Below are 10,827 nucleotides of genomic sequence, written 5' to 3'. Positions count from 1 at the left end.
TGTGTCAGCAGGGCGAGAACAGGACACAGGCTGCTCGAAAGCTCGTCTAGGAGTGGTCTGGAAACAAAGGGAACACAAATAAGATTTGGCTAGAATTTTATTTTCCAGAAAAGATTTTTGTTCGAAGCAAATAGAAGAGCCATTGAATCAAAAAATATGAAAAGGAAAAGGAAAGGAAAAAGAAAGGAAAATAAAGGGAAAAGAAAGGAAAATAAAGGAAAAGGAAAATAAAATAAAATAAAATAAAATAAAATAAAATAAAATAAAATAAAATAAAATAAAATAAAATAAAATAAAATAAAATAGAAATTTAAAAAAAAAGTCGAAAATATTCCTTTATATTTTGATAAATGTGATTCGTGCTAATTAAATTGTAACTATATTAGCAAAATTGTATTTAGATCAATAGAAGACAATTGTTACCGAGTGAAAGGGGGGGAGATGGGTGAGACAGGATAAAAGACATCTTCCAGATGTTGGGAGTCGAAGAAGAAGGTTGGAACAAAGTCAGATAAGAATAGTAGAAGGACGTAGGTCTGATAAGCGGCATCTAGAAATACAGCTTCAACCTTGAAGCTGTCAAAAATGGAATGATTCCAAGCATGGGACTTAATTAAAGTCATGTTATGGAAAACATCTGCTCAGTCACACAGGGCGCCTGCGCTACCTGCAGGTCACACCTCGGTCACTGATGAAGAGGATGAGCCTTCATCGGAAATAAGACCCTCAAAAGGATGAGAGACCCCCTAACCCATTAGTAGAGCATGCGCCGTGCAGTATAGTTACGTAGATTTTAGGAACAGAAACTAGGAGGCGTTTTCTAGAAACTTCTGTAGCCTACAGTATATAAGTGGGATTGTTAGCCTGGATGCTTTGGTACGTGAGGAATGGGAGCCACTCCCCGTATCCCCGGTCGGAGGGGGGCCCCTCCCCGGTCGGTTTTGCTTATGCTTTATACGAACCTCAATTATACTAAATTACTTACTGCCAAATTTTGTATATTCTTACATATATGCACTTTGATTGTTTCATCTCCAATACTTTAATTGTCATCTCCAGTACTTTGATTGTATTCATTTTGTTACTATTAAAAACTTACTATTAAATTTAATCTTGTTGCTTGATAAATTGGAAAAAATAGAACATCATTCATAACAATTTGGTGCCGAAACCCGGGAACTCCAGTCCAAGTGAAGAGTGGCTAGTTTTGGGAAGGAGCTCCCCACCAATTGTTAAGGTGGTCCCAAAGCTAGACCAGGCTCTCTTGGAAAAGGAGTTCCAAATTAAAATAAAGCATAAGCAAAAGAAGCTAGCTACAAGGAGGCATGCCAGAAGAAGAAGGCTCCCGTGAGAACGCCGGCAGAAAGGGAAAGGTGCCCGTAAAACGTCTTGTGCACAAGAGCCCTGTGTGAAAATGGGCTGTGTGAGTACCATGGGGTTGGGTAAAGGGGGCGGCTGTGTGCTTGTGTGTGAGTGAGAAATGTCTGAAAGGGGAGAGCAAGTGAATACCCCAGGAGGGCCTGGGAGGGAAAGTCCCAGCCCGAGAACTCACGAGAAAAGTCTTTGAGAAGGGAGCTGATGCTCGGAAGAAGTGATTTAAGAAGGGAGTGAATGAGTCAGGTTCAACTATCTGTTGGGAGGATAATAGATGGAAGTTTCAGTACGTGATTAAGAAAGGATTGTGGAAAATAGTCAGAAAGAGAGGTTGGGGAGAGAATAAAAGGAAAAGAAGGAATTAGGTGTGAAACAAGTGGTTGGCAAAAGAAGTGAGATAGTGTATATTAAGCGAAGGAGTTGAACCGCAGAACGAATGAGAGAGAGCAAGGGAAATGTTGCCGCCAGAGATGGGTCAGAGGAAAAGTAAAATCTCTGACCCAGGGGTTGTGAAGTGTGAGAAAAATTCACAAGAACCCAGTGTGCCTGGGAAGCGAGAGGAGGTTTCCAAGAAAGGGGAGCGAGATTCCTCAAGACAGCCCCCTGGGGATAGTGTTACAATACTAAAGTACAAGGGAATCCCAAAGAAAAAAAAAAAGTAAGCAGAAAATTATACAGTACTGTATGTTTGAGTGGACAAAAGAAAAGATTTGTGCAAATAATTTGTACTGGCCAGAGTTTAGATCATTTGAGGATTGGATTTGTCAGGCTCTAAATCTATATGTGAGTTCAAAAGAACGTTTTAACCAGGAGGAAAGTGAATATGCTGCTTTGTGGCTTCCAAAAGGGGAGGGTAAATTTATAGTTCAAAGGCAGGAAAAAGAAGGTTATTCATTATACCCTTTGCAAACTAAAGGACAGGCAGCAAGAAGGGACCAGATAAAGCCATGGGACTCGTTAAATCACCTCCCACCCCCATACAGACAGCCTGGCCAGCCTGGCCAGCCCCTGGTCCCCGATGCACCCCCTATTCAGGACGAGCCAGTAGCACACAGAACTAGAGGCAGGAGGGAACAGGGGGAAGAAAGTGACAAAGAGGACGAGGAAGCAGGAAGGGAAGGTAGATTATACCCTCTTAGAGAGGTTCCAATGGCAAATCTGGCCCCAGGGCAGGGACCTATTGGTTACGTGAGTGTTCCCCTGAACACTGGGGATGTTAGGGAATTTAAGAAAGAGATGGGCAGGATGCTAGAAGATCCTGTTGGAGTAGCAGAGAGACGAGATCAGTTTTTGGGACTGAATAGTTACACCTGGGTGGAATTGCAGTCTATTTTAGGAATCTTGTTTACAGTGGAAGAGACAAATGACTAGACAGTCAGGAATATGGGCTTGGAATAGAGATCATTAGAAGCGAAACCAAGGAGATCAGAAATGGCCTATGGCAGATCCAAATTGGAATAATCAGGAGGTAGAACATAGGCAAAATATGAGAGATTTCAGGTAGATGATTATCCAAGGAATTCAGGGAGCAGTGCCCAGGGGACAAAATATAGGGAAATGTCTGAGTGAGCACCAAGAGAAAGATGAGTGCCTGGCAGAATGGTTAGAGAGACTAAGAAAGGATTTGCAATTGTACTCAAGCATGGATCCCAATACACCAGCAGGGCAGGTCCTTTTGAAAACACAATTTGTAGCTAAGTCTTAAGGGGGGACATCAGGAAGAGGTTAGAAAAATTGGAAGATTGGCAGGATAGGAGCTTCAGGAGTTGTTAAAGGAAGCACAAGAAGCGTATGTTCGGAGAGATGAGAAAAAAAATAAAAGCCAGGATTCTAATGACAGCAATCCAAGAAATACAAGCAACCACAAACACAAAGAATTTATCAGGAAAAAAATAAAAAGAAAAAAAAAATCAGGTCCTACTTCTGCAGACACGAGACCTATGTGCTTTTCTTGTCACAAAAAAGGACATTTACGAAATTCTTGTCCTGTCTCTAGGGGTACAGGACCCATTTGTTTCTATTGCCATAGAAAAAGGACATATACAAAAAAAAATCTGCAAAAAAAGGCAGCAAAATAAAAAAAATGCTTCAAGAAGACTAGAAGTGTCAGGGGCTCATTTATTTAATGAGGACCAAAACACAAGAAGAGCCCTTGATAAAGCTGAAAGTAGATTCTCAAAATGAAGAAATCATGTTTTTAGTAAACACAGGGACTTTGTTTTAGTTTAGGGAAATTTGGGAGGAAACTTTTAAATAAGGTTTTTCTAGTAAACAAATTTAAGCAGTCTTTTTTTTCTAGTTGGTTAGGGGAAAAATATTTCCTCGGAGAGGAGTGGGGAAGAGAGAAAAAAAAAAGAAAACTGTTTATTTAACAGGCAAAATGCTTTTCAGTATAAAAATTAACAATATTGAATAGCAAAACTTCTTGTTGTTTTGAAGAGATGACAGATTCAAAAGAGGTATTTTTTGTGAGTTGCAGCTTGACTTACTTAGTCTGGTATCAGTTCCTTCAGTGCTGGGAAATGCCATGGCCCAGGCCAGGTTTGGTGGGCTATGGTGTGAGCTTCCAGTGCTTTCTTGGGATTTTAGTCCAAAACAGGATTAAATAATTCAAGGGAAAAAAAACAAAAAAAAAAAGGAGGAAAAAGACACTACAGGAACTTTTTTGATTTAATTGGTTTGGAAAAAAAAAATTAACCAAAAAGCAAAAGAGAGTTCTCTCCTGCTGTCCACTGCAGACAACTAGGTCTGTGAGCAGGAATGCGGGTGAGTCATTGTAGTTTCTGATAACTAATTCTGCACTTTTTCTCTCCTCTTTCACTCCTGGAATCAGTCTTAAAGCTGCAGAATTCAATATTCAACACCAACAGAACAGACTATTGGGGGATACAAGCATCATAAAATAAAAGGAAACAATTTGGCTGATACTGAAGCAGGAGGGGAGCCCTGGGAGAAAGCAGCAGTGTGAGTGTGGCTTTTGGGGAAGCAGAAGCACAGGGTGGGGCACCATGCTTTTCCTTGGCAGAAGTGGAGGCTGTGAAGAAGCTGGGGGTAACCCTGGAAGAAGGATGGATTCTTCTGCCCACAGTAGAAGAGCGGTGCCAGGACTTTTGGCCCAGCAGATCCCAGGCAGCTCGCATGGGGGGATTCACTGGGGCACGAGAGCACTTTGTGACCATTTTTTAAAGCAATTTTATGGGTGTATAAGAATATTTGAAATTAAGAAACAAATTACTCAAGAAAATTGTAATAAATCCATGGTGAAGCTAAGGAGGGTGCTGGGTGCCAAAAGGCTACAGTCTATATAAAGTTAGCATAGAACCTCTGTACTTTGGGACCAAGGGGGGATGTGGTTTTTGTATGTGTGATTAAAAAATGTTATTTTATGGCAATGCTGTTTAAAATACCAGTTTGAAGTTGTTTTGAGAGGTGCATTATCAAAGTCTGGACGTCCTGAATTGGCTGCCAACTGCAACCTCGTTGAGCTCAAAGGCAGAACAGCTCTGATAGGAAAGAATCAGACACCTCGTTGACCAATGGGAACAGCCCAGCAGGATTGAAAATTTTCTCAGGAGCCTCCAACAGTCAACATTAAATAATTTATTTGAGAAGAACTACAACTCCAGAAAAAGAGACTGGTAACACCTGTTATTAAGAGGGCCCAAAAACAATTAGCACACTGGGAATGTACTAACCATGGCTTAAAGTGTTGTCCACAAATTTGTGTTATTTGTACCTGTTGTTTTCATTTGTGGTGAAGAGTAACTAGAGTGAAAGAAAAAGAGAGACAATTGGTTTGTTTAAGTTGTGCATGTAAACAGCTAACTTTGAAAGGATTTTTTAGTGATTTTTTGGAACACCATCGAGACAAGTTGTGTAAAAACAAATCTTGTAGTTGGCATATCTCCGGAGCTTTAGTGGATTAAGAAAAATAGCTGATCAATCTAGGGAGAGAGATAAGGCAGTGCTGCAGAACTACAAATACTTTGTGCCATCTTTGGAACAGAAAAAGTTAAAATGGCTCATACGAACCTTATGAGGCCAAGGATACCAAAGAGAAAAAAATTCCAGGATAAAAACTTTGCTACCGAGAAGATTGACATCTCGGCCCTTGGCTGCAACCCAAGGGGCCTTGAGACAGGTAGAAAGTTAAAATTCCTGAGAATTATTTTCATTGTGCTTACTATAATACCCCTGTCAACTGGCTAAAACTATAAGACAGCATGGAGCAAAGAAGAACAGACCATACAGGAACAAATTACAAGAAGACAAGCAATGCAAGAGCCAGCAGTAAAGAAACAAACTATTCCTGATCCCTGTGGTCAAGGATAAGATGGAATCAGTTTTTGTGGCACATTCACATGTTAGTGCTGCCTGTTACGATTGTACCAGCTTTTTAGAAAATTGTGTGAAAAGTCCAAAATTCTATTAAGTAAGAAGAAATTTAGGATTCAATGGGTGAACTCTTTATCCCAACAATGATCAGCTTTGTCCTAGATATAAAATTTTCTTTTGTTTTGAAAAATATGATAATGGAAGTTGAAAAACAAAAAGAAACAAAAAAAGGATAGGAAAAGATCAGAGGGAAAGAGTTAAGGGAACTGAATGAGGTTTATAAACAATTAAAACAGCACTATGGCGACTGGGATTTGCCAACTTCAAATAAAAACCTTTTTGCAAATTTGATGCAAGAAATTGCCCTAGACTATCCATGGGCAGAAGAAGGAAGAGTTTGTGGGAGGTTTAATGAATCTGAGCGCTGTGTGGAAATAGATGATCATGGGGAGGCCATCACAAAGCTTGCTGATAAAATTAAAAGAGTGGCACATGTACCACTTCAAAAATGGAATTCTGAAAGCTGATTGGTGGGATAAACTTTCTGGAGGCGTGTAATGAAAAAAAAATTTGGGATTCATGCTATTATGTTCTGTTTTAGAACTATTGTTTCTACCTTGCATGATATCCTGTCTAATCAAACTAATCCACTCAGTAATTCAAGGAATGCAACTTACAGCCATGCCCATGGATATAGAATCAACAGCAAAAGGGAAATTAAATTCCTTGATGGTACTGAAAGCACAATCCACTTGCACTCGAGGGAGAAAGATCAAGAAAATAGTGACTCGCATGAGAAATGTTAACCAAATTTGAGAAGGAGTGTGAAAAGCTGGATGCCACATGAGAAATGTTAGAAAAATTGGAGGCTAGTATGAAGAAATATAGACAATACCAAGTAGCAACTTTTTAGAGCACGAATCAATATGACCAAAAAGAGAAATGGGGGAATTGTGATAAATGTGATTCGTGCTAATTAAGTTGTAACTATATTAACAAAATTGTATTTAGATCAATAGAAGACCATTGTTACAGAGTGAGGAGGGAGATGGGTGAGACAGGGCAAAGGACATCTTCAGATGTTGGGAGTCGAAGAAGGAGGTTGGAAGAAAGTCAAACAAGAATAGTAGAAGGACGTAGGTCTGACAAGCAGCATCTAGAAATATAAAGTTTTGACCTTGAAATGGGCCAAAATGGGACGATTCCAGGCATGGGACTCAATTAAAGTCTTGTTATGGAAAACATCTGCTCAGTCACACAGGGCGCCTGCGCTACCTGTGGGTCACACCTCAGTCGCTAATGAAGACGATGAGCCTTCATCGGAAATAAGACCCTCAAAAGGATGAGAGACCCCCTAACCCATTAGTAGAGCATGCGCTGTACACATAGTGATGTAGATTTTAGGAATAGAAACTAGGAGGAGTTTTCTAGAAACTTCTGTAGCCTACAGTATATAAGTGGGTTTGTTAGCCTGGATACTTTGATATGTGAGGAATGGGAGCCACTCCCCGTATCCCCGGTCGGAGGGGGGCCCCTCCCCGGTCGGTTTTGCTTATGCTTTATACGAACCTCAATTATACTAAATTACTTACTGCCAAATTTTGTATATTCTTAAATATATGCACTTTGATTGTTTCATCTCCAATACTTTAATTGTCATCTCCAATACTTTGATTGTATTCATTTTGTTACTATTAAAAACTTACTATTAAATTTAATCTTGTTGCTTGATAAATTGGAAAAAATAGAACATCATTCATAACAAGTACAAACCAGGAAAATAGGTAAAAACCAGTACAAACCAGTGAAAACCCTTGTCTGTTTCAGAAGCCAAGCTGGCTGGGCCCACTAACAAACCTGCTGCCCAAAGTCAGTAGAAATGTTACGACCCATTTCAAACACCTTAACACCCATCCCTTCACCCACCAAATGATTTGTAAAGACATGAGCACACATCTTTCCTCTCACATTGATGGTTCCTGTGCTGGTGACAGTCTGTTAAACCCAGCCTTCAGCCTGAGCTCTCTGCTGTTGCAGTTCCATGCACAGAGGTTGTTGTCTCTCAGCCCTTCCATGGGCAGGCCGGTGTTCAGCCATCTCCAGGACAGCAGGGGCCCAGCCCACGTCACTGTGCCCTGGGAAGACAAAAACCATCACTCCAAATGTCCCCTTCTCCTTCTTCCCAGGCATTTGGCCCTGCCAGTGGGGTTTGCTGCTGGGTGCCACAGGAAAAAGGAGACCCCTTTGACACTGTGGGGCACATGGAACCAAACATCCATTGTGACAACACAGAACCTCACAGAACCAAGGAAACCCCGGTGACACTGTGGGGCCCCATGGAACCAAGAGTCCATTGTGACACACGGGGCCAGGTGAGGCCAAGGAACCATTGTGACACTGGGGAAACTCATGGAACCAAGTCCATGGAACTCACGGACTGTGACATTGTGGCACCCCATGGAACCTGTGAGCCATTGTGACACTGCCTGACCTTGTGGAACCAAGCAGACCATGGTGACACTGTGGGGCCCCGTGGAACCAAGAATTCCATTTTGACACTGAAGAACCTCATGGAACCAAGGGTCCATCGTGATACTCTGGAACTACAGAGCCCATTGTTGAGAATATGGAAACCCAAGGAAACAGAAGTCCATGTGACAGAGCAAGATCTCATGGAACCCAAAAGAGCATTGTGACACTGTGGGGTCCCATGGACCCAAATCTCCACTGCCACAGCACAGAACCTCATGGAACCAAGAGTGCATGGTGACCCAGCGAGCCGTTGTAGAACCAAGGAGTCCACAAGTGTTTACACAAAATAAAGAACTCTGTATTGCTGTGTCCCCCTGACATTTTTCCTTACATAGCTCTGCCTTGGGGAAGGGAAAGCTCCGTGGTGGGACCTTGGGCTGGCACACACTAATGGAAGGTGTCTGTTTGCAATGAGGAAATCCATGAGTTTTAGATTGCTCAAAAAAAAAAAAAAAAAAAAAAAAGCCAAGAAAAACAAAAAAGGGAAAAAACTCATTTTTGCTTGAGTGCAGCCAGTTCTCCAAACTGGGACAAAGCAGGTCCCAGGTGAGTGAGGACAGACAGGATGGGGTTGGGGAATGTGGAGCAAGGTTGTCCACACTGGGTCAGACCTCAAGGCACAGCTTCTGTGAGCAGGCCAGACCTCCTGAGGAGAGACCCTGGATCAATATCAACCACAGAATGCTGCAATCACCTCTGCTCTAAAGAGAACTGAAATAAAATGCATCCACTGAACAAGGAACGGATATTTCTAAGAAGCTCTTTGACATAATTCTCCAGGATTGGAGTTGAAAACCTTCTCCTGAGCTGCACCAGATCAGAAGGAAATCAAGGCAGAGCCATGGTTTGTCAGGACTTGCTTGATCCCAATCAGCCCTGTGGTGCATTTGAGGCTGAGCCTTCAAACCTCAGGGCCTGAGGGGAGATTGCACAAACTCTTACAAGAATCAAAGTCAAAAGAGAAGCCCAAAGTGTCTTGAGGTGTTAATGTGTCCATCCCCAACACAGGCTCCTCATGGACTCCTTGGAGGAGAGAATGGGAGGCCAGGATTGCCCAAAAACCTTTCAGGGAGTCAGAGAAGAAAGGAAAAAGGAAAGTACCTTGAAAAAACTGAAGTACCTTGAATCATTAATGAGCCCCACTGAGTGTTGTTACTTATAAAGGTTCTCAAGGGACTAATTAAAGTAGATAATTAGAGGCCATGATTGCACAAAGCTCTCACAAACTCCAAGGAAAAAGCAAAATCCAAAGTGCTCTGAAAAACCTGCAGTCCCTGGGAGCATGAAGGAGCCCCCAGGGCCATTCCTGACCAAGGCTCCCCAGGGACTCGTCCCAGCACATCCCTGAGGCCACTGGGATGTGGGGGGATGCTGAGGGCAGGACAAGGGGTGCCAGTGGCCAGCCTTGCTGGGGCTGTGCCAGGAGGCCCCAGTGGCTCAGGACAAGGTGTCTCCTCAGAGCCCTTGGTGGCACAGACCCTGCTGTACCCCAGGGCACCAAGACTTGGCTTCTTTTTGTCCCCACCTGTCATCTCTGCCTCCAATTTCCTGCTCTGACTGGAACCTGGGGACAATTTCTCAGTTGTGTCCCTCAGTGGGACCCATTAAAACTTTAGGAAACTTTGGAGTTTGATTGTGACTTGGAGTTCTTGAGAGGTTTCTTCAGCTCCCACTCAGGGACTGATGCTCAGGGCCTCAGCACAAACCCCAAGAGGGTCATTAAAGTCCTTCTGCTGTGTCTGTGCTGATGAGCTGGGCTTGGCTCCTGGCTCAGAAAGCGATCCTGGCAAGCAAGAAGAGCTTCAAAAGCTCTTTCTCTTGATGAGCAGCTCTTCTCCCAGCCCAGCAGGGCTGGGGCACTGCCTGCAGCCACCCCAGGCACAGCACAGAGGCACAGAGAGCTTCAATCAGTCAGGGCTGGGAAGATGCTGAGAAGTGACTGGGGCAGAATCACTCCCAGCCCTTGACACAGGAAGCCTCTGGCTGCAGGACAATGCAGCTGCAGCTCCTGCAGTGATCTCCTAAAGCTGCAACATCCCAATGCCTGCAGACTGTGTGAGTACATTCTCTGATGATCTCTTGTGTAGAGCAGCCAGGGGTGCCCAGGGCTGTGGTGCAGATCAGGGTCCTGCAGCCCAGGGCGCTGTGCTGGGGCAGGGACTCTGCTGCCTGCCAGGGACAGCTCTCAGCCAGCCCTGGGAGCTGCTCCCAGCACTGGGGGACAAGGTCTGGGTGGAAGGAGACAGCTGGTAAGGCTTGGAAGGGTTGTCCTTGTGTGGTGAGGATGCTGCATAGTTCAGAACTGTTCCCAGCATAACATTTAACTCCAGAATGTTTCTAGGTAGATTACACGGGGAGCATAGTGAGGCAGGGCCTGCACAAAAAGGAAAATCCTGATTTTATAATCTACTGCTCTGTGTTGCGTAGATGGGAAATTGCATATAGATATTAATCTCTAAGTTCAGTTTGGAAAAAATATAATATTTTTTCTTGGATTTTAATAAAGCAGGCACTGACAGAAATTAGTACACGGTCCCTCACAGGCAGCATCAGTGTCACTTTTCCAGCCTCCTCAGGATAGCTATG

The sequence above is a fragment of the Sturnus vulgaris genome, unplaced genomic scaffold, assembly GCF_052056855.1.
Source record: "Sturnus vulgaris isolate bStuVul1 unplaced genomic scaffold, bStuVul1.hap1 Scaffold_192, whole genome shotgun sequence".
NCBI lineage: Eukaryota > Metazoa > Chordata > Aves > Passeriformes > Sturnidae > Sturnus > Sturnus vulgaris.
Note: the sequence above shows the minus strand (reverse complement) of the source record.